The sequence below is a fragment of the Phoenix dactylifera genome, unplaced genomic scaffold, assembly GCF_009389715.1.
Source record: "Phoenix dactylifera cultivar Barhee BC4 unplaced genomic scaffold, palm_55x_up_171113_PBpolish2nd_filt_p 000444F, whole genome shotgun sequence".
Taxonomy (NCBI): Eukaryota; Viridiplantae; Streptophyta; class Magnoliopsida; order Arecales; family Arecaceae; genus Phoenix; species Phoenix dactylifera.
Window position 1 is genome coordinate 151922 of NW_024067877.1, and position 19515 is coordinate 171436.

Sequence of the window (19515 nt, forward strand, 5' to 3'; positions counted from 1 at the left end):
TCGAAAAAAAAATTAAATCTTTACTACTGTTTTTATTCCCTACATAGTCTGCATCAAACTCTGATATTAGAGAAATTCACCGTCTGATTGGACTCAAATTTGGTCCACTTGTGCAAGACACATTTTTCGATAATCTGAACGGTCAGATTGACATTCGGCTACTTTTAAGACCATTAGATTAATACGAAACCTTGCTACTTTCTGTTTTGAATTTTCTGCATTTAATTTTTTTTTAGAATCAGAATTTATATTGTTATCATATCTCATTAGCCCTTGTTGCTAATTGAAAATTGATAAATAAAAAAAAAACTTTAAGAAAAGATGAAGGGTGATCATTCAAAATAAAAAAAAAAAGAGAGGGAAGAACTCAAAATTTCAAATTTTAAATTTTCAAATTTCAGAATTCAAATTTGAAATTTAAACTGAAAAAAAAGAAATAAATAATTTGCTTGATCAACTATTCAATATAATTTAATGTCATGTCATAAAACATTAAAAAAAAATTTTGATTGTTGCATATAGTATAAGGCATCAGCATAAAATATTCTAAGGGCTGAACCCATTAAAAAAGATAAGGTCGGAATTTCATCACTCGTCCTTAGCCCAAAATTACCCCAGTGCATAAATATCCTAAGCTTAACTAAAATCAACTAGACGTTGGCCCCTAAGGATATTCGAGCTCAATAGGACGAAGACCACCGAAAGTTGCACCAATTTCGCTCTATGGCCCAGTCGATGTCTAGGCAAGCTTTGTCCCTTTAAGGGAGACAGTCTCTGTTCGAGGAAAGTGGGTTTTAAGTGGGACCCTTGCTAAATACATCGTGACCCCTCCACTTACCTCGGAGCTTACATGGTCGACTAGGTTACTAGACCGGATTGGAGGCTTAGGTGTCCTCTTCAAACCAGTTAGGAGCTGTCTAGAAATTTAAGAAAAACATTAGGAATTGAGGTGTAATGTTTTGATGCATGCTTGATTGTGAATAGATTTTTGTATTAGGGTGTCGTTTTAGGGTATCTTTAGGTGGTACTTATTTTTTATTTTTTTTTAAAAAAAAGATAGAAAAAAATTTTGCATGCTAAAGTGGAATAGGGACGACACCGGTCGATTGAGTCGTACAACTTTAGATCATCCCTTAGGACATACCTCTGAAATTCCTTCGCAGTATCTCACACCTTGTGAGATGGCTGATTTAAATGAAGATGCGGGGAGTCACCACGATCGAGAACGTGAACCCCATGTTATGACCCTAAGACAATACCTACAACCGGCTAGGACTAGTCAGCCTTCAAGCATAATTTTTCCTGATAATGTAGGACATTTTGACATCAAACCAGGGGTAATCCAATTGCTGCCCCAAGTTTCACAGGTTAGAGTCCAAGAGTCTGTATCTTCATCTAAAGGATTTTGAAGAATTGAGCATTATATTTAGAGTGCCAAATGTCACCGAGGATGTCCTCAAGCTGACATTGTTCCCTTTCTCTCTAAAGGATAAGGCCAAAATATGGCTAAACTCCTTGCGACCTAGATCAATAAGAACTTGGCAAGATATGCAAAGAGAATTTTTTAAAGAAGTTCTTTCTCGCACAAAGGACCAACTTTTTGAAAAGACATATCAGCAATTTCCAACAAAAAGATAATGAAACATTTTACGAATGTTGGGAAAGATTTAAAGACCTTCTTCTCTCATGCCCTCATCACGGGTTCGAAACTTGGAGAACTATTAGCTTCTTTTATGAAGGTTTATCTCCACAGTTAAAACAGTTTGTAGAGACCATGTGCAATAGTGGATTTTTAGAAAAACAACCTGATGAGGTATGGGAGTCTTTGGATTCCCTTGCTGAAACTGCCCAACTTTGGGATAACGGAGATAGAAACAACAAGTCTTTGGCCTAAGCCTACTAGCTCTGTACAGGGAGGCCTTTACAACCTCAGAACTGAGGATGATCTTCATGCTAAAATGGCAGCCCTCACTAGAAAGGTAGAAGAAATTGAGCTTAGGAAGGTTGAGCCTGTCAAGACTATAGAGCTTAGAAACGAGTGTTGTGGTATCTGTGATATGTCGGATCATACCACTACAAATTGTCCCACCATACCGGCATTCAAAGAAGTCTTGCACGATCAAGCAAATGCTATGAACTCCTACCAAAAGCCTTATAACGATCCATACTCGAATACCTATAACCCTGGTTGGAAGAATCATCCAAATTTTAGGTGGAGAAACGATCATCCTCAACAGTCACACAATTCAGCTCCTCCACCTGCACATCCTACTTTTGCATCACCACCCTCTCAAAAGCCGAATATCGAGGATACCTTGCAATCTATACAAATTTTTCTATAAGGTCAAGCTAATATCAATACTCAAAAATACTCGAAATTTTGAAGTTATAAGGAACCAATTGTCAATGTTGACTACCGTCCTAAGTACCCAAGAGAAGAGTAAGCTTCCAGCTCAACCCCAACCTAACCCACAAGTGCATGGTAGTAATAATACGGCTCCTTCTAGTTCGCATACAGAAACATGCAAAGAGCATCATGACTTTGCGTAATGGAAAAGTCATTAAATCAGATCGCCCCATTGAGACCACAGGTCACTTCTAATTTTGATGCTCCCAAAGCCGATGAAAGGGACAAAGAAGAAGTTGAGGTCCCAACTTCTACCGAGAAAGTTGAATGTCCTTTTCCTCCACCTTTTCCACAACGGTTAAAGCCGTTGCAAAAGCTCGAACCTAATTCTGAAATTCTTGAGCTTTTTAAGCAAGTAAAGATCAACATACCTCTTCTTGATGCAATCAAACAAATACCCTCATATGCCAAATTTTTGAAGGACTTGTATACTGTCAAGCGCCGATTAAATGTTAAGAAGAAGGCATTTTTAACTGAAAATGTGAGTGTTATTTTGCAGCACAATATTCTTCCTAAATATAAAGATCCAGATTGCCCAACCATCTCATGCATCATAGGTGACTTTAGGATAGAGCGAGCATTGTTAGATTTATGGGCGAGTGTGAATTTGTTGCCATATTCTGTATATGAGCAACTTGGTTTAGGTGAGTTGAAGCCAACCTTCGTCACTTTGCAATTAGCTGACAGGTCAGTTAAAATTCCAAGGAAGATTATCGAGGATGTATTAGTCAAGTAGACAAGTTTTACTTTCCTGTCGATTTTATCGTATTGGACACACATCCGGCTTCGAACTCACAGTCTTAGATTCCGGTCATTTTTGGACGTCCATTCCTTGTAACTTCTAATGCATTGATTAATTGTAGGAATGGTGTCATGAAGCTTTCTTTTGGTAACATGACCTTAGAACTGAATATTTTTAATGTGTGCAAACAATCTAATGATCCCGAAGAGAGTAAGGAGGTTGATTGGGTTGAAACCATCGCAGAAGAATATTTATTAACTAAAGCAATTAAACGAACCATCCGATGATAGCTTAATTGATTGGTGTCCTAATGGAACCGATGCTGATGATGTGGTCCCACCTGTTTTGGATAATTCGGATGCCATGATGGTCAATGGGTGGAGACCGAGGATAGAGGAATTCGAGCAGTTGCCCTCACAAAGAACAAAAATTGTACAATCTTGGAAACAAGCATCCATACTTGAGCTGAAACCCTTACCAAGGGAACTCAAGTATGTCTTTCTTGGACCCGATAACACTTTTTCCGTAATTATCTCGACTGAGCTCGATAATGATCAAGAAGAAAAATTACTTACGATCCTAAAGAGTCATAAAGAAGTGCTTGGATGGTCAATTACAGACTTAAAGGGGATTAACCCTTTGATTTGCATGCATCAGATATATTTGGAGGATAATGCGAAAACCACAAGGCAAATGCAGCGTAGGCTGAATCCGACAATGAGAGACGTGGTTAAAACAGAAGTCCTTAGTTGCTTGATGTGGGTATTATTTACCCGATTTCCGACAGCAAGTGGGTGAGTCCTAATCAAGTCGTGCCCAAGAAAGCGGGTCTAACGGTAGTCGAAAATGAGCAAGATGAGTTAGTTCCCAACTCACGTTCCGACGAGTTGGCGTATGTGTGTTGACTACCGAAAATTGAATTTGGTTACTAGGAAAGATCGCTTTTCCTTACCCTTCCTAGACCAAGTTTTGGAAAGAGTTGCAGGATACCAATTTTATTGTTTTCTCGATGGCTATTCCGGATACTACCAAATTGAAATTTCACCTAAGAATCAAGAAAAAAACTACTTTCACTTGTTCTTTTGGTACATTCGCTTTCCGACGAATGTCATTCGGGTTGTTGTAATGCACCTGCAACATTCCAAAGATACATGCTCAGCATTTTTGAAGACATGGAACGAGAAGTTTTTGGAAGTGTTTATGGATGATTCTCTATTTTTGGCGATTCTTTTGATGATTGCTGTCACATCTACAAGCAGTCTTAGCTCGATGTATTGAAAAGAATTTGATACTGAATTGGGAGAAATGCCACTTCATGGTGCCACAGGGAATTGTCCTAGGACATATTGTTTCATCGAAGGGCATGGAAGTTGATAGAGCTAAGATTGATTTAATCGCTAAGCTACCTGCACCCAAGACGGTTAGAGATGTTAGATCATTTTTGGGTCATGTCGGATTTTATAGCAGGTTCATCAAGGACTTTAGTGTTATAGCTCGATCATTATGTAACCTTCTATCCCTTGATACACCGTTCAATTGGACTGAAACATGTCAAGGAGGCATTCGAAAAGTTGAAGTCGTATGCTTAGCACTACACCCATCATGCGACCACCTGATTGGTCATTACCTTTTGAAATCATGTGCGATGCTAGTGACTATGCAATAGGAGTTGTCCTAGGACAACGCAAGGATAATAAGCCATATGTCATTTACTATGCAAGCAAAATCTAAACGATGCCCAAATGAATTACACCACCACCGGAGAAGGAATTGCTTGCAAGTAGTATTCGCATTAGATAAATTTCGCCTCTTATATCCTTGGTGCTCCTATTCTTATCTTCACGGACCATGCATCGCTAAAATATTTGCTGGATAAGAAAGAGGCCAAAACCACGCCTTAATACGATGGATACTTCTCCTCCAAGAATTTAACATCACAATCAAAGATAAAAAGGAGTAGAGAATGTGGTTGCTGACCATTTATCACAGCTAGTTTTTAATGATTCAGTGCCACAGTTTTCCATCAGGGACTCATTCTCCGAAGAGCAATTGTTTGCACTTTCAACTATGCCATGGTATGCTGACATTGTAAACTTTCTTGTCACGAACCGGATGCCGGAGCATTGGGGGAGTCGAATGATAAGAATAATTTTTTTGCTATGAAGTAAGGAATTATTATTATGATGCCCCCTATTTGTTTAAGTATTGCAATGATCAAATCTTTAGAAGATGCATACCGGATCATGAGATGCAAAGTGTACTCTCTTTTTGTCATGCCAGGTACTTGCGGAGGACACTTTGCATCTAAGAAAACGGCAGCTAAGGGTGTTGTAATATGGTTTTTATTGGCCTAATACTATTTAAAGATGTCCACGATTCTGTAGGACATGTGACCCATGTCAACGTGTTGGGAGTCTAACTCGTAGGCATATGATGCCTCTTCAGCCCATTACTGCTATTGAAATTTTTGACCATGTAGGGCATCGATTTCATGGGCCCATTCCTACTGTCTTTTGGATATGAGTACATTTTAGTCGGTGTTGAGTAGTGTCTAAATGGGTAGAAGCTATCACCTGGTAGAACCAATGATCACCAAACCTATTTTGAAATTTCTGAAAGAAAATATTTTTTTCACGATTTGGAATAGCCTAAGATCATAATTAGTGATGGTGGAAAGCACTTTTGTAATAAAGCCTTTCGAGACCTTATTGAAAAAATATGGTGTCACCCATTAGAGTTGCTACCCCATATCATCCGCAGACTAGTGGCCAAGTAGAGTTAGCCAATCGGGAGATTAAACGAATTTTAGAGAAAACGGTGAACCCATCGCGAAAAGATTGGTCCTTGAAAACTATCAGGATGCATTGTGGGCTTATCGTACTGCATATAAAACTATTCTTTGGTAATTTCCCCGTATCAGCTAGTATATGGAAAAAGCATGTCATCATACCTATGAAAATAGAGCATAAATCGTATTGGGCAATTAGAAAATTGGAATTTTGATTTACAAGATGCCGGTCTAGCTTAGAAAATTGCAATTGAATGAGCTTAACGAGATTCGCAGAGAATGCGTATGACAATGCTAGAATTATAAAGAACGAATGAAAAATTAGGCACGATAAATCAATTCTAAGAAAATCTTTTGAACCTTCACAAAAAATTCTTTGTTATGATGCTCGCTTACATCTATTTTCTGAAAAAGTTACGATCAAGAATGGACAGGTCCTTTCATTGTAAAAACTATTTTTTCACATAGGGTGGTTGAGATTGAGAATCCACAGGATGGTACGATATTTAAGGTGAATGGACACAGACTTAAACCTTTTTCTTGAGAATTTTGCAGATGAGGAGGACTCCCTTTCCTTGGAGGAGACTTCTTATAACTGAGCATGGAGGCAAAGGTATGTGTATATTAGCTAGAATTATTTTTTTTCTTTTATTTCTAGTTTTCTTCTTAATTTGTAGGTCTTATTTTCTATATATCAGCAACTCAAGGTATTCCTCTTCTCTCCAATATTATTTCTCTACTGTCCTCTCATATATAGTTTTCTTGTATATATTACATTGAGGACCAATGCAATGTTTAAGTTGGAGAGGGAAAATATTAAAAAAAAGAAAAAAAAAACTTGTTTTTGCATTTGATTATTACAAATGCACATGTATTTTCATATTGAGTTTTGTGCAACTATTAAGGGCAACGAACACATGCATACTATGACTGGATCAGAGATCTATTATTAGATCCCCGCACATGTACTTAATGATTATAGGAAGGCCTCAGGGAGGTTCACATTTGTTCAATGCGATTTTTATTAAGCCGTATCTGTAAAAAAAGTACGAGTAATCCTTGTCTGTACTATAAGGTTCATGATTTGATTTTCACATAAAGATAGAGGATTGATACCCTGGGCTAGAACACCTAAAATACCTTACGATTCGACCTTGGTTGACCTACAGTCACGATGCAGTCACGTATATAATAAAAATATCTATATGGTTCAGTCTGCCCTCTCTTTTCTTGCAAAATTCTTATAGATTAAAAAAAAAAAAACTTATGATGACAAGTCTGACCTGTGGCGTAGTCTGGTTCGAGGTAATTAAGTCTGAGGGGTGTTTCACCTAATGTCTTGAGCCAAGCTGGGATCGGGGGTCATTGACCGAAAGCTCGCTACATGGACCTTAACTAGAGCCTAATGGGGTTGGACAACTGTAGTCGTCAATATATATATAAAAAAATGATGATGAAATAAAAATAAGCAAGAATGAGTTGGAGGTCTGAACCCAGGTGACATGTGATAATGGCTGGTTTGAACTCCAATTGTATTGGACCTCTGTGTACCCGGGTTGTTTAGTTGGGGATTGATAGCTCTTTCTTTACATACGAGCCATTCTGACGAATGTAGACTGATAGTCAACTTTAAAGACCACGCAATAGCACGTATCTGGTAGGATAGTGATTACGGGGTATCGATCCACAGGGATGGGGTATAGTTATTTTCTTAAAAATAAAAATGTTTAAAAGGAAGAGTTTGTGAAGAAAATTAAACTAAGGAATTTAATAAAGAAAAGTGCAATTTAAAATGATATCAATTTGGGAGAACCTAAGGCAAGGAATTCACCACTAACATCAGAACAAGGGTTTATTTATATTTTAATTTATTCTTGGGATAAACATGCAAATTGGCACAAGCCTAATAAGCATTTAAATAAAATTTTACAGAAGTAATTTAGGCATAATCCATCTTTAGTTTAGCATGAATGTCTACCCTAATCTAGGTGGTAGCACATCGCATTTCCTTAAGCATGAACTATCTTATTTTTACTTCAATGATCATGAAGAGCAGTTTATACATTTAAATAAATTTCACAAAAGTAATTGGGCATAATCCATCTTCAGTTTGGCATGAAATGTCTACCCTAATCTAAGGTGTAGCACACTGCATCTTCCTTAAGCATGGACTATCTTATTTTACTTAGTGATCATGAAACAGTTGTACGACATCATACTTAAAATCACAGAAATTAAATATGATTCAAAGAAGATATTCATTAAAAACAATAGGTTCATACAACCCAAGAATATAAAATTAAAAATATAAATCCTTATCCTTTGTTAGGCTGCATCCAGCCTTAAAGAGAAGATCCCTGCATGGAGTTGGAGACGCAGCAGCAGCACAGCAGCGGGCTCCCATCTTCCCTCTTGCGATTTCCTGAGAACGGCTCCTTCTTAGCTCTTAGGGAAAGTTATTCCCAAATAACCAAGAAATCTTCTCTCTCTTTTCTTTCTCTCATGTTTTTAATTCTCCCGTGGAACATGGCGTGAACCGAGCTCTTCTTCTTCCGTCGTGAATTTGGCCTCTGAGGAGAGAACCTCCCCCCCGGTGGGGGAGAAGAATGGGATCACCCCCTCCCCTGGTGGGAGAGGAATCGGAAGAGGAATGGACTGGAGCATGAGTTGAGTTAGAAGATGCTTGGGTTTGGGTTCGGAAGAAGAGAAGATGGAGATGAGCTAATCCGGAAGTTGGGATATGTTCTCGGAATGGAAATGTATGATCGGAGGACGTTGGAGAAGATCTCGGACGCGGGAGAAATTTTGGAATGCAGACGAGATTGCTTGGTTCTGTTCTGGAGCAGCTGGGAGATGAACTTGATTCGGTAGAACAAATCTTGGATGCTCACGAATGGAAAGATCTTTGGGGTGCAGATGAAATCTGGAGTGGTCGTGGAAGATGAACACGGAATGGACTCGGTTCGGTTGAATGTCGTGGAACAGGAGTTGGATTTGGTTCGGATCACGGGAAATGGGATTCGGGGTCAAACGTGGAAGTTGAACAGGGGAGAAGAACTGCATATGCAAAGGGAGATGAGGATGAATACGGTTGCTGGTTCATGGATTTTGTTTGGATACGGAGAATGAAGAGGAAGCTGAGCTGGGGATCTTGGACTAAGGCTTGATGCTAAGAAAACTTGGTTCCGGGATGCATGATTAAGATGGATGGTGTTGAAGACTCGGACGCGCGTTGAGAGGAAGGTATATGAAGTTGCTGGAATCGAGCGGAAGAGGAGCAATCCATAGAGGTAGATCGATCCTGAGTTCGTAGAGGAATAGCATGGATCTCGGATGGCTGCTAACTTCCAGACGTTGTGAAGAGAGCTGATATGCTTCAACGAGGAGATGAAACGTTGAGAATCTCGCTGGACAGAGAGATAACTCATGGATTCGTTTTACGGATGAAGCTGAACTGATGATTGCGCGTGAAACAGAGAGTAGCTGGAATGGATGCTTGGCTTTATCCGTGGTGATGGAAGAGATTCTGACTGGGTGAATGTCGGACGAGATGAGCGCTGGCTTTGTTGAAGGAAGATTTGATCTGTGGTTGTGTTCCTTGTTCCAAAGGGTACACGGCTTCGTTCTTGCGGAGGAAGCTTCGTTCTTCGGACATGACGGAGGACGTGGAACAGGAATATTGGAATGGCTGAAGACACGTGGAAATAAGGCGGGAGGAGAGAACATGCACGAGATATAAAGCAGGAATTAATTCATGATGAAGATATATGATGATGGAATGACATGGCTGATTTCAACCGAGATGAAGACTATTCTACGGGCTCAAATAGTGCAACGGGAGTTTAGGAAGAAGGTTGAAATATAAACGAAAGGTTAAACTCGATTGGTGTGAAAGAAACAGATGAGTTAGACTGAATCGGAAATCTGAGAGGGTCCGATTCACGGGTGCATGCGATTCAGGTTCAGTGATCATCCCAAATAAGTTAGACTCGACCTGCATAGATTAGATTCGATCAATAAAAATAATCAAACTTGAATATTTCTAATTAAAATGCAATGATGAAGGTAACACAAATTTTTAGTTGAATTTACAAAATATGTGAATTAAAATAATGATAAGTGCTATGAATAAGATATTAATTTATGCATTATTTAGCACTTATCATCGACAACATGTGATATTCTGAAAATTTGATAGATCGGATTCTAATAAACTGTAGTAAACACTTGCGAACTTGAGTAGTGCATCTAAAATTTAAGCGGTACCATGTTGTGGTGGAGTATTAGTGCTCTAAGAAAGTCATTCTGTTTATGCATACTACACTTTAGTATTCCCCTTGCTTTGATAGTTGCCAAGCTTGAGAAAAATATATATCACATGTGTATTGACTTAGATTTCATTGTATATCATTTTATGAATGATGTTTGTGGGTAACATTACTGCAAACCCTCACGAACAACACTCGTCCACTAGGGTAACCTAGGGGTTTAACGGCTTGTTGCACGTGTTAAGTGCAATCGTAATTCCCTACGAAAGTGGCATGCATCTTTATTTTGTATCTTTAGCTTCAATAAAAATCATAGGTTAAACCACAGCTTTTTGCTCTCATTTTATCGTTTGCTCATTAATTGCTAGAGACTAGCAATAAGCCAGTTGGAGGTTGATGAGAGCACAAAAGTGCGATCTACACATCACTTAAATTGGTATATTGCTAATAAATAATAATAAAAGTGCTACATTAATATTATTTTTGGTGGATGCAGTTGATCGTAAATCAGAGTTAAGATACGAATTTTGGTACAGATTTGGATGATGCATAACCCCGAACTTGATCATGTTGGAGCATAATTAATTTGATCAATTACACTTGCACTCGAGCAACACTTGGCAGTCATTCGGAGGCACCGCATAATGGATTTGCCAAGGGCCTTGTTTCATTATCCGAGAGGATCCAAAAGCCCGTGGGCTCACAGCAGCGGATCCGTCATCACGATCCATCCGCGCCTCCCAGCATCATGTTCGTGTCCAACTCATCTCGTCCATGTCTGCCTCTCCCAAACTCCAGCTCCTGCGATCGTGAAGCGTCCCAAACCGTCCACGAGTCCAAGCTTCATCCCCAACGATCTTCTGGATTCCCAGCATCTGCATGTCGTCCGCGTTTGCGATCACCTCCGGCATTCGTCTCGTCCGCGTTCTCCTCCTTCTCAGCCTCACAACCCGATCAACGCTCCCATGCTTCAGCCCATGATCATGTCCCAGCATCAGCGTCGGATCCGGCCGTGATCAGCTCACGCATCCTAGCATCTCGTGAATCTTCCCAGCGACCGTCCGGAAGAGATCGCGCTCCTCCATAGCGTCCGCGATCCCATTCCTTCTTCCGGTGTCCGCGTCTCAGCCTTCCTCTTAGCCGAGCCCAACGCCCATTCATCCGCCTCTTCCAGATTAGCAAGCAACTCAGCCGCGTGCATCCGTGAGCTAGCGATCAGCCCCTCCAGCGTCGCGGCTTCATCCGTCCGCAATCTCCCAGCCGAGATCAGCGTCCATGCCCTCCGCATCAGTTTCTTCAGCGAGCAGTTCATCCGTCCACGTTCACAGAGCAGATTAGCGCCCCATCTTCCATGATCAACCCTCTCCATGAATCAAGGCATCCCGTGTGCCATCCTTTCCTTCCGTTCACAGAGGCCATTCCTCTGCCCTAATCCTCTCACGCGGAAGATCGTATTCTCCACTTGATGGGTCGGGAAGGCTATAAAAGGGAGCTAGGAGGATTCAATGGGGCGCTGGGCGATTGAGAAAAAAAAAGAAAACAGAGAAGGGAAGAAAGAAAGAAAGAAACAGGGTATGCCCTGTTTCTGAAAAGAAAAAAAAAAAAGAAAAAAAACAAGGGAGTTGATGTCAAAGGATTTGATGTTTGTAATGACTTGCTAACTCCCTTAGCAAGGGTGATGGATGAACCCTTGTTATGTTGCTTTCTTCAAGTACACTCTAAACTTTTATTCTAGTTAATTTATATCCATTGGTATATTTTGGACTCTTGCATATTTATTTATTAGATAGATCTTGTATGGTTTATATATATTGATGCATGGATTGTTTCGATTTTTGATTTGTCGTAGACGTAACCGGCACGATAATACTTGGATGTTTAATTCATGTTTTCAAATTATATATTCCATGATTAGAACTATTCTATCTAATTATCCTTAATCAAGAATCGCAGAATTTAATTGTTGAAACAACATTGTCCAGGGGGAATCCAGATCCCTAGCTTTCTCTATATTCTTGAACTTTGTTTAATTACCTATTATTCTCTGCTTTTAATTTCTGAAAATCAACGAAAAATTGCATCTGAAATTACACTAATAATTCATAGACCGCTGCCTGAGGATTCGATCTCGGACTTTCGAGTATACTACTTGTGCGATTCTCTGCACTTGGGAGAGCATTTTTGCGAACGCACCACCTGATGATCTATCTAGGTTCCTGTTTGAGCCACACAATTATCCGGCCTCTACAGTATCCACACGAAGATCTAATCATCTGAGATAGGGTCTTACCGGAGTGCTAGCTCCTTGCAAAGATCTCTCATGACTATCATATAGATTAGAAAATAAAAATCTGTAACATACCTCCTTAAAGAAGAACCCTTTTTCTTCAACCTTGCTCGCGATGGAGGAAGAGGAAGGAGGAACCTTGCACGTGGATCTTCATTGCTTTGCTACCATGGAAGAAGAGGAGGATGAAGACCCCTTGCTGCCGTGGAGGAGGAAGAAAGAAGAGGAGGCGTGGAGAGGAAGAGGAGAGAATTAATTCATAACTTCTCCCTTGCTACCCTTTTATAGATTGGGTTTAGGGCTCCTCCTAATCTTATTAGGAGTGTGGGACTATAACCCACCCTTGGATTAATGCAAGTGTCCAATCCTTGTGCTCATAGATGCATGACATGTGTCTATTTAATCAATTGATTAATTTTCTAATCATATTAGGATTCCTAATCTTATTAGGAGAATTAATTGATTTGGGAGCATGCATCCTACGACGCCATGTGGACTTTAAAGTTCGCATTGTGTGAACATGACTTAAGTCATATTCATCCTACAACGACATGTGGTCTTTAAAATCCGCACAAATTTTGGTTTAATCAAATTGACCCAATCATGAACCCAAATCAATTTGGGTCGAACCCAATTTGATTTGGCTCATTAAATCAGCCCAATTGCAATCCAATTGTAATCAATTCCATTTAATTCTTCTTCCATTAACTCACTAACACTTAGTGGGTTAATTCAATCACCAATCATATTGATGATTGATTTCTATTATGATTCCAAATCACAATTATAATAGTCTGACTAATTAAATCCTCTATGTGTGTGACCCCGTAGGTTCTATTCTGACTGGTAGTGAGAAATATTGAGAACTTCATCTCAATATCACTGAAACTCCTTTCAGTGGACTGAAACGATTTCAGTTCTACTCTTAGGGTTCACTGATCATCAAGTGAATGCCTTCGACTCTCACAATCCACTAGTGACACCTAGCAGTATGTGTGGCAACCCAGCAGAATAAAATATCTGAACCTCTTGGTGCAGTTAGCGTATGATACAGTCCCTCTATCATGAATTCCGATGTGATGGAGGTTATGGATATCTCGTCAAATTCCATCGTCTGTCATATGTCAAATTTATACGACTTCCAGTTCGAGATATGGAAAACTCTTTTTCCAAAATACCTGGCCAGAAATTTATCGAGCTCAGTCTCATAAATCACATAGGATCACTCCTAATCTATCAAGGTCGATAGATCCCATCTAAATGCAATCCTATTCCAAAATGAACCTACTGCAGCCAATTCGCACTACAAGTACCCGAATGACTAGGGTCCAAGTTCACATGCTCGTCAAACTACAGCAACCTCACAGTGAATAGCCGAGGCATCGCAGGTCAAAGGATCAGTCATACAACTGCAGCATAAGTAGTCACTGACGAGTGGATAGACATCCATGTGACTACTATCTTTGGTCATGCTCAGTATCTTGTTCTCTAATAAGTACTTGCATAATCACTCCAGTGTCTCTACACCATGGACTCGAGACTCGTCCATCTGACTAAGTGATCTGTGCACTAATCTCAGCGGATCGATCACCGTCCCTTGTGATGTATCCATCGATCAGGAGCATTTAGAAATTAATCCCTAATGACACATGCCTCAAATTCTTAACTTCTTGAAATTATGTGCCATCATCTATTAATTTTTGGACGATTCATGGACACATACAAACATGAATGAAAAATAAATTGCCCAATCTTATTTATTAATAAGTATCAAATTATAAATTTATACCCCAGATTACAAATATGCGTCAGCCACATTGGCTTCTAGGGCATACTTCTAACATGGACTACATGGGACGTAGTCCGACCGCCTATAGGTTCATGAGGGATCTGAAGGAGGATACAGATTTGGTTCAGGTCTCCTTATTGAAGGCGACTAAACAGATGAAGAAGTGGGCTGACATAAAGCGACGGGCAGCTGAATTTCAGGTTGGTGATCGGGTATTAGTGAAGCTTTTGAAGGGTTTTAACATTTCATAATGCGCAGCGGAAGCTAGGAATTTTAAAAATTTCTTAATAAAGTCCCTTAACATGAAACCCTTATAAGCCTAGATCACCTTAATGGTAACAATCAAACAATATAAATATAAATACTGAAATAGAAAAATGCCTGTAACGCTAAATCCAAGTTTGTAAAATCTCCACGAGGCGTCCAAGTATCCGCCCTCCAACAGTGATCCACACGAAAAACTTGATCAAGACTTTAGCTCCAAAAACTTTTGATCCTTAATGCAGAATTTTTCTAAAGAACTCTAATGGCTTGCTTTCCTTCCTTTCTAATTTTTTTCTTTTTCTAAATATCTTTCTAAGCTATTTGTCCTAAAGAAGACCTCCTTGTCTTAGATTAGGACAACATAAGAGGGATGTTAGAAAGAAAGAAGGCTTGTAAGAAAGAAGGAAAAGAGAGAGAGAGAGTTGGATTGGAATCAGGATGAATTAAATCACCGGAAGCGATTTTCTTTTATAGATGGCGTGGGGATGCATCACCAAAGGATGCATCCCATCCACACATCCTTCAGATGGGGCGTGATAAGAGGAGAGGAGGCGCCACAAAAATAGGGAGAGGCGTATTCATGAAGAGGCGTGATAAGATGAAGCGCTAAATAAGGCGCTTCATTCTTATCCAACGCCATGTGGTCCCCTCCCTTCTCACGCATGAAAAATAGGGGTAATCCTTGTCCATTGATCAAAGCCTTGATGGTGATCCAAAGGCCTTAATTGATGGCGCCATATATCCCTTAGAAGTGATGAAGAGAGAGGAATTAAATGGATAAGATCAAAGGGTGTCTTTCATCCTTATCCATTTAAAGCTCACGCCTCACTTCTCTTTACGCCATTAGATGTTGACCAAGTCAACATCACAAGTCCATCATGCCTCACATCTTTTGATGCATCTCCATATGATCCAAGGGCTTAGGATCAAGGCGCCATCATGAAGGGGAATTAAGTGATCATCCAATGGCTCTAGGATGATCCAATGGTTCTCCTTCATGGCGCCATCCAATCATCCCATTATATCTTCATCCAATGGCTGATGAAGATCCAATGGTCATGATTAAAAGCCACATCTAACCCAATCCAATTGGGTTCAAACCAAATCACCATATGTCTTCATCCAACGGTAGATCAAGATCTAATGGTCTAAATTGAATGATTTATCAAATCTAATCCAATTAGACTCAAAACAAGCTAATTAGATCCCAACTCTTGGCTAACCTATATTAGAACATGATCTAATCAAATTAGATCAATTAAGAATCAGATTCGAATCCAATTCGAATCAGGAGCTAAGGGTTTGCAACACCTGCTAGGATGTCTATCTTACAAACATGATCTAATCCAATTAGATCCTTGATAAGTTTTCTTGTGTGTGACCCATTGGGTTCCATACTTAGCCAGCAATAGGTGTGAGTGCGAGTCGACCCAACTTGATTAGAACTCTTCTAATCGATTTAGGTCCAAACTGCGCGATCCCGAACTTAACAATTAGAATTCTTTCTAATTGGTGATCGAATTAATCTCTTTAATTCAATCAAACTTATAAGACAAGATTGACGTCTAGCAACGTGTCATGTCTACCGAAAAAATATGAAACTTGGTGGAAATACCAAAAATACCCTTTAGTGGCAAGTTACCATGCAATTCAATCCTTTAATCAAACTGCATCCCGAATATATATATGAGTATGAATATATGTCAAACTCAATTTCATATTCATATATATTTCTCAATCTTCTAATGATAATTCGAATAATGAAATATTAGAAACTCTTTCTAATTTTCATTGTGCTTTGATCAAAGGCTCTCTGAATTATCATATGATTAGTATAAATAGGATGCAATCTTCTCTTACTAAAAGTGATTAATTCCTTATTGACCTACTCATAACCTTCGTACACAATCCACCATATCCAGAAGATCTCGTACACAACTTATTGTCATGAATGAGTGTAAACCAAAATATGGATTTATGTGCATAAGATACTATGGTGATCTCAGGTCAAAGGATCAGTTGTACAACTTCTACTAAGAGAATCATCTTTTGATATGTAAGTAAGACTTCCTAAGATTTCTCTTTGTAGGTCAATTCAGTGAATTCATTCCTCTAATGAGCACCCACATCTTTGTATTAGTGTGTCCACACAAGTGATTGTAAGATCAATCACCCTCTGCACCGAGCATACATAAGATGTGCCAGTCTTTCCGGTAAACATTGATCTCCGACTCAATGTATCAATGACTGGAAATATTTAAGATTAGGATTTTAGGATTTTAGGTCTCACTAGTATGATCTCATCATAGCCTCAAAATCATTGCTCTAATCTAAGGGGTTTATCACAAATATAATCAACAGCATATGATAAAACACAATGCCTTTATTTATATTTAAATTTCATGTATATGATTTGGAAAATCAAAAGAAAACCCTTCGCAATACATATCAAAAGTGGCCAAGTTCATTAAAGACAAAAAATCTGCAGATATGGAGTACCGCACGATTGCGATTGGCTTGTAGGGCATCTACTCTTTCAGCTTTACCATCACATGAAATTGAAGTCGGGCTACCACAAAGCACTCGTGAGGAGGTATGAAGGTCCCTTCATCATCACACATCGAATTGGAGAAACAGCGTACCAATTATTGCTGTCTTCCAAGCTGAAAGTACATCCGGTGTTCCACGTGTTCCTGTTGAAATCGTTCAAAGAGGACACAATTGACTCTTCTCGGGCTCAAAGCGGGCGAGCTCCAGTGGCCGTACGAGTTCATTACACCAAGAAGGTTTCTGAAATCAAGGCAGACAGGGAAAGGGTAACCATGTGCAATCTTAATCCGATGGAAAGGAGCAAGCTGGAAATATGGTAACGAACTATAGCAGTTCAAGAACATCATCAATGAGTACCACCTAGCTTCATCGGGGGCGACATCGGTTTAGATGGGGGAGGGTGTCACGACTCCTCGAATCGGGGCTGGACCGGACGTGAATCAAGGTGTAAACCAGATCGGGTCGCTGGACGGTTTCAAGGTCTGACCGGGCTTTCTGGAGATTTGGGGTAACTTGGAGACCAAATCTGGGCCAAGGATCACCTAGGGAAATATGTGCAAGATCTAGGAGGAATACCTAAGAGCATGGGGCCGGGGGCACGTGCTCCAAGGCATGTATTGGCAAGAATACATGCTGGTTCATCATTAGGAGGAAAGCTGCTGCAACGAGTCTGATCAGTATTGTGGGCTTATGTCGAAGCATGGACTGAATCCGAGAAATTGGGATGCATGAAAATGTGTGCCACTGATGGAGGTACGTGGCATAAGTCTTCATAAGGCAAGGGACACGTTTTAACACGTTTTCATAACTGAAAGATGTATGGTTAGAAAATGTGGCTGTAACGTTGTTTCCACGCATTCTCATGTTGTGGGGCATTTCAGAAACTCTACAGAAGTCTGTTCAAAGTGGGAAAGGTGCCATCTAGAAGGATTTTTCGTCTTGAATTCAACAAATCTAGTTTTGTGATAATCCGAGTTTGGTTGGGCACGAACTTGGCCGTTTCATCTGATTGTACAGAATCCTACGGGAATGGGGTTTTCCTATCTTAGCTAGGATTTATCCTTATCTTGTACATGGGAAGTGGAGTTCATGAGGGACTTGTAATTGGAGGTTGCTCCTCTATAAAAAGACCCTCAAAGGGGAGGGGTTGGTATCAGGTAGAGCTGGAGAGACCAGAAGAGCTTATTGTAATCAGTTGAGTGGTTATTCAATAAAGTTCTCTTCTCCTGTATTCTCCTTCTCCTTCGTGGTATTTTTTGATATCGTGCTTCGCTGCATTATTGTTGTTAGGCGTGACCTAAGTCATAGAGACTAGGTTCCCATGCGAGGAAGGCTGATCAGTTTCTCTTCGGTAGACCGAGCCGCACGTTGTTGGGATCCGCTCTGAGATCCCTTCGTATGTGACACTGTGCCTCTTGAACTCTTCAAGGCTTCCTCAGTTATTACCAACATGTTTAACAATTCAAGTTTGGTGCATTCAATCTTGTTAATGTGGTAAATTTACTATAAACTGCCCATATGAAGAAGGAAGAGATTGCAGGATCAAATCAGTTTGCAATTTCTTGTGCATGTTCATGTCGAGCTTCTCAAGCTCTTCCAAGTCCTTTATCATGGTTAAACCATGATCATGGAGAGACTGCCCATTGTACATCTTGGCCTTAAAGAGCCTCTTGGATACTTCAAACCGAGCTGTGCGACTCTATTCACCATACAACTCTTGCGGGTGATTCAATATGTCCATGGCAGTCTTCATGTTCTCATTACTGGCATTGTAGTTCGTTGGACATAGATGCCAATATGTAGCACCTAACTTTATTGTCATTGTCCGTCCACTTAGCATGCGTCTCACGCTGTGTAATAGTCAGACGGCTAGTAACACCAGGGTGTCATGGTCCAGTACATACCCTAATTTCTCACAACTTAAAATAATTTTCAAGTTGCAGAGCCAATCCTTATAATTGGGTCCGGTCAATCAGTTGTTCTCAAGGATGCAGGTCAAGAGATTAGAGGCCGACATTTTTATCTACAGAGAATAAAAATTCTAGTTAGAATTTTGTACTTGAATATGAATTTTTATTTGTTTTAGGAACTTTTAAAACAAACATCTTCCACTATTTCCTCGAATCTCCTACACTCCTCTAGTAGAGAAATAAAAACTGCGCCTCTAGATTTCAAGTGGGGTGCTACAGTCCCACCAATTTACATGTCACCTCACCTAACAGTTATTGGTGATACATAAACGATGAGTGTACAACTCTTTGTATAATACTTCTTAAGCAAGTTGTAGCCCACTTGGTCTCCAAGTCATAAGGCCTCACCTAACAGTTATTAGTCTTATTCCTTGGTTAAGTCAGACCCACCATAATTTCCGCAGAAGTAAAGTCGTCATTAGATCATCACCTAACAGTTATTAGTCCCCA

General features: G+C 39.8%; 1 non-coding gene across 1 annotated transcript; it reads right to left on the bottom strand.

The window, feature by feature from the left end:
- Window positions 1-1595: 1595 nt before the first annotated feature.
- On the bottom strand, window positions 1596-1704 carry LOC113461488. Its single transcript, XR_003383764.1, has one exon. It is a non-coding gene; the product is annotated as a small nucleolar RNA R71 (small nucleolar RNA).
- Between the last annotated feature and the right edge of the window lie 17811 nt (window positions 1705-19515).